We start from the raw sequence: 6,265 nt of genomic DNA on the forward strand, positions 1-6,265 counted from the left end.
TATGTTATGGGCTAAAATGCAAAATGGTGAATTATGAAATGATGAGTTAGCGAGGAGTGTTAGTAAGTAGTGAGGAGAGTTAGTGAAACCGTTTTGGGGTTTCTCTCTCATTTATTTTGGCAGATTGTTAGTAGAACATTTAAGAATGAAATTGGCATGATTTTCTCCTTCCATCAATTTACTACTTATAGGATTTTTCGAATATTGTGGTTTGCCGATTTAAAAAATTTAATCTTGCAGTTGGTCGATTTAAAATCGCAACCTTATACTTACAAGATTTTCCAAATCTTGCGACTCGCTAATTTAATATCGCAGCCTTATACTTACAGGATTTTTTGAATCTTGTGACTAGAGGTGTGCATGGGCCAAGCCGGGCTCAACTAAAAATTTAGACCAGTTTGCTAGGCTCGAGCCCGGCCCAGCCCGAAAAATAGGCCTAAAATTTTGTCCAAGCCCAACTCGAATAAAAATGTTAAAACTCGAGCCTGACCCTGGCCGCCCATATTAATTTTTATATTATTTTTTATATAATTTTAAAATATATAATACATCAAAAATACTAAAAACATCAAAATAAATATTTCCCAACAAATTGAAAATAAAATTTTTAAAATATGTATACTTAAATAACACTAAAATAGATGCAACTTAACAAGTAAATGCATATAAAATAATAACAAAATTAATAAATATCTTTAAAATAATAACAAAATTAACAATAAAATAAGTTTTATACAATATCCAAACAATAACAACAAAATAGTAGTAACATAATAGTAAAATGGTAGCAAAATAGGGAGAAAATAATAAGAAAATAATATTTAAAAAATAGATTTTTTTGTCCTTTAGTGAATTCAGGCCGGGCCCGAGCAAAAAATGTCTTACCTGAGGAACGGGCTTGTCGATTTAAGATCGCAGCCTTATACTTACAAGATTTTTCGAATTTTGCAACTCGCCGATTTAAGATTACAGTCTTATACTTACAAGATTTTTCGAATCTTGTAGCTCACCGATTTAATATTTAAGCCTTATATTTACAAGATTTTTTTAATCTTTCAGCTTGTTGATTTAAGATCGCACCCTTATATTTACAGGATTTTTCAAATCTTGAGGTTTGTCAATTTAAGATTGCAACCTTATACTTACAAGACTTTTTAAATCTTCCAGCTCGCAAATTTAAGATCACAGCCTTATACTTATAAGATTTTCTGAATCTTGCGGTTAGATGATTTAATATCGCAACCTTATACTTACAATATTTTCTAAGTATTGCGGCTCGCCAATTTAATATCGTAGCCTTATACCTACAGGATTTTTCAAATATTGCGATTTGTAGATTTAAGATCACAACCTTATACTTACAAGATTTTTTGAATCTTGCTGCTCACCGATTTAAAATCTCAGCCTTAGGGTCGTTTGTTTGCCAGGAAAACATTTTTCAAAAAATGTTTTCCTGGTTTTACGGTGTTTGTTTGAATGAAAAAAAATACATTTGGAAAACATTTTCTAAAACACGAGTAAAATAAAATGGGTTTTAGGGAAAATGTCTTATCGATTTTATTTCTGTAAGACATTTTCCATCTTCCAAAACTCTCACCAAATTCTTTCCTACTTCTTCTGTTCTTCATCTTCCTTCTCCTTCTTCATCTAGGTAACTTTTTTATGCTTTATTTTTATCTGAATTTCATGTTTTTGTCGCCTCTCTCACTCAAATCTTCTTCTTCTTCTTTTTTTGGTTGAAGAATTTGTTTGGATTTTTTGCATCTGTTTGTTCCATTTGGATTTTGTATCTTTCAACTGCTTCTTTCTTTATTTTCTTCAACTGGTAGAACAAGAAAGATTACCCACTGTTATTCACTTGACTAGGGTGAAACTTTCCCTCATTTTGTATATCAGTTCTAATGGGGGAACTGAGAGTGAGGTAGCAGTTCTAATAGGGAAACTTTCCCCCAATTTGTGAGTTCTATTTTAGTCTGTGCTACTTAAAAAGATGATTGCGTCTGAATTTAGATCCAAGTAGAGATTGTTAGCTTTTCTGGTTTCATGCTTTGGTTCCTTTATCTACTTTTTCCTTTTCTTTGTGATTGTGCTTTGAATCAGCTGCATGCAACTATGCATGAAAATGTAGAAGTCCCTAATTTGTTTGATGTTAGCTTGATCTGACGTTTGGCTATGAAGTATTAGGAAAATGATTTTTTAAGCCATTCCTATGAATCGAAACTTTAAAAGCCTATCTATCTTGGTTGCATTTAATAAGTTTGGTGCCATAGATGCTTGTCAATGAGAGTATTTTTGCTCGATAAGGTTGACTGACTACATATTGAGTGTAACATCATTTTTTCAAATGCTGTTGTTGAATTAGCAAATTAGGATTCCTTGAAAGTCAGAGATAAACTACATCGTGATATTGATGTACATGTTGCTTCTGTCCGAGCTGCCAAACTTTCAGAACTGACTTAGGTTATTATCCCCCTGGTTATTGAGGTATGACAAGTTATTTCTGATCATTTAGTTGGGTTATTATCCCTCTGGTTATTGACAGTTCTGTAATTTCCAGTTTACTTGATATTGAAGCGATATTATGAAGAGTTGGGATAGTGTAGCCTAAAATGCTCTATAATAGGAGTTAGTGCATCATTTTCACATTTTTTTGAGTTAGGTTGCAATGAGGCAAGGTGTTTCAAAGTTAATACCCTGATGTTATGACATTTTTTTATCGGTCTTGCTGGTTGTTGAAAAATCCAACTTGTTGCATATGATGTGTGTTACTTTAAAAATTGATTTTGCCCAATTAGTTAAGATGTCATTTGTAGTTGGGTTTTTTAATACTTCACTGTGTTGCTACTTGTTGAAATTTTTGCATTGCTGTGTATGATGAGAATTACTTTAGAATTGAAACCTAATTAACTTAGATGTCATATTACTGTCTTGATCTAAATAAGAAAGGCCTTCAATTTTCTAAATCATTCCACTTCCAATTTTATTAATCTTCTATTTCATGCTTTGATTTTAATTTAAAACAACTTTTATGAAATATTTTCAGGAAATCTGCCAAACAATAGAAAATATTTTACACAGATTCATCCAAACACCAGAAAAGTAAATCATTTCTAGAAAAGTAAATTATTTTTTGAAAATTATTTTCCAAAAAATATTTTACTGGCAAACAAACAGAGTCTTATGCTTACAAGATTTCTAGATGATGCGGTCATTGAAAGCACCAAAAATATCCTATCCCTATAAAATAATTAAAAGAATAGTATAAAGGAAGTAGGGTCAAAATCTTCAGGGACTGGATTTGCACAAGTTCCTGTTCCTCGAGATCCCGGACAGAGTCATGCCCTAGAAAACCTGCGTACTTGGCAAAAAAATAAAAAAAAACAGAATTAAGAGTTTGATTGAATTGATATTGTGAAAATTAAAATTAAAATTGTAGAGATAAACAGAGTTGAGGAAAGACAGAATTTTTAATGGAGAGATTCTAGCCTCCGGTTGTCTGGATCCTCATTGGGCTCAATCCTTGACTTTTAGGTGATCATTCTCGAACAGAATAAGCCAGTTATAATGGAAGAGGACGCCTATGACCACCAACTCTACTTAGATTTTTAGACTTATGATTTAAAGGAACCTGACTCTAGCCAACCGTCGCTTTTGTGAGACCGTCTTACACTAGATCATCACTTCTCAATGGCGAATGCCATGCCATTTTATCTCTTGGGCTCGACAACCACTGACGCAGTAAGCTAATGAACCGACTGTAAAACCTTTCCAAAACATACAAAGCGGCCGCCTTTGCACAAGTTGAAAAGATTATTTTTGAAGAGACATGGACGGAAGCATCAGTCCCGTAGTGCGGAAAAGCGATGAATACTCGTTGAGAAGGCTAAGCACGGATTCTAAGCCTCATGAACCCTTTTTGGGGAATTTCAACAACATTTGGCTAGATTAAGCTTTTTGGGAGAGGAGTGTTTACAGAAAAGATGAGTGAAATTTGTGCCACTCCATCCCCTATTTATAGTACTAGGATATCTAGTCTATTCCTAATTAAATTCTAAAAGATAAATACAAATAAATAAAGATGATTAAAGATAAATAAAGATCAAAGCTAGAATTAAATCTAAATAATAATCTTTAACAATTATCCTAATATAATTAAAAATTAAATAGAGTATTGTGTTTATAAAATATTTTCTTTGCACTTTTGCCCTCCAAGTCTTCCATACTTTGCATTTCCGGCACCACTTCTCTCATACTTCACATGTTGGCCCATTTTATCTTTAAATTCATGTTTTTTACCTCCAAATTTCCTTTTACCTTCAATTTAGTCCCTACAAGATAAAAACCATAAATAGCTCAAATTATTAGGATCGTACTCAAAATAAACATGTAATTAATACATAAAAATAAGTCATTCTAAAGTATTATCCCTAGAATCTTGCAGTTTCCTGTTTAAGATCACAACTTTCTCATGCAATTAATTTCAATTTTAATTAAGATCCTAGTCTTATGCTTACAATAATTCTAAAATATTGTCGTTGCCAATTTAAGATCGCAGCTTTCTCATGAGGTTGATTTCAATTTTAAAGTAGCAAAACCCTTAGAAAATTGGCGTAGTTTTTCAGTATAGTTTACAATATTTTTACAATACTATCCGCAATATTCTTGCAACATTGATCGCATTTTTTACAATACAGTTTGAAGTATTTTCACAATACAGCTTGTAGTATTTTGTAGTACCAATTGCACTATTTTAAAGCACAACTCGCTGAATTTTTTCCATACAATTTGTCGTATTTTCGCTATGCTGCTCACTGAACAAAATTTTGAAATGGGTCCACCAATTTTTTTTAAAAGAATTGTTTTATTAAATAAATTATTTCATACAAAAATAAATGAATCTCTCTTTAGTCATTAATACTCAAAAATTTCTATTTTTTTATTTTTTTTCCAACACTCATCACTTTTTTCTTAAATTTCTTTTATTCTCTTACTCCCTAAATTTTTTACTGGATAGGTGTTCAATCTTTCAATACCTTCATGTTGGCCTCTCAATTTGGTAACAACATTTCTTTTCTTTTCATGCTTTATTGATTAATATCTAGAAAATTAGGATTACGGCTTTTCTTATGGTAAATTATGATTTTTATGTGAGATTTAGTTTTTTTATTTATTGACTGATTTTGGAACTATTGATTTTATATGAGATTCCTAACATCGTGATTGAGTAATAATTTTTAGAAGTTGATTAGTACAAATTCTTGAAAAAAATGGGATTGATTAATACAAACCCTTGAAAAAATTAGGATTGATTAGAAATTTAACAATTTTATTTAGAAATTATTGTTACTTGTGTAGTTACAGCGAATCTTGTATTTGAAAAATTGATATATTGCATTCTCATTACATCAAAAAGCATTTAAGTGATGTTTATTTTGTTAAATGTGCTGTTAGAATTAAGTGGCCCGAATTCTTATTTAAATAAAATACGATAGAAAATAAAATAAAAGTAAAATCCATATAGAACTAGACTTCTTTTATTTTATTTTAGAATAATGGCTTTTAAACCTTATTAAACTCCATCTATTTTATATTGATTAGGATAAGGTATTTCAATCCTACTAGAATATGGCTTTACAAGCCTATAAATAGACATAGTCTATTCCTCTTGTATTGATTCAAATTTTTGACATAGTGAATTTTCTTCTCCTCTGCCCGTGGTTTTTCCCGAAAGGGTTTCCACGTAAAATTTGTGTGTTCTTTATTTTATTTTATTTTATTTTTCACAAATTGGTATCCGAGTTTTATTTTTCACAAATTGGTATCCGAGCTTCCGGGTTGTTCATCTCAATCACAGTAATGGCGTCTTTGAAGTATGAAATTCCACTGTTGGATCGCAACACCAGATTTGCATTGTGGCAGATTAAGATGTAAGCAGTTCTTGCGCAGATGGATCTGGAGGATGCCCTGCTAGGGATAGATAAGATGCCTTCGACATTAACAGATGAAGAGAAGAAGTGTAAGGATCGAAAGGCGTTAACACAATTACATTTGCATTTGTCCAACGAAATTTTGTAGGATGTGATGAAAAAGAAGACTGCCGCTGCATTATGGAAGAGGCTAGAACAAATATGTATGTCGAAAACTCTAACAAGCAAGTTGCATATGAAACAGCGTCTTAATGCTCATCGTTTGGAGGAAGGTGCGTCTGTACACGAACACTTAACAGTGTTTAAAGAAATTCTCTCAAACTTGGAGGCCATGGAGG

Source organism: Gossypium hirsutum, chromosome A03 (genome assembly GCF_007990345.1).
Source record: "Gossypium hirsutum isolate 1008001.06 chromosome A03, Gossypium_hirsutum_v2.1, whole genome shotgun sequence".
Lineage (NCBI taxonomy): Eukaryota > Viridiplantae > Streptophyta > Magnoliopsida > Malvales > Malvaceae > Gossypium > Gossypium hirsutum.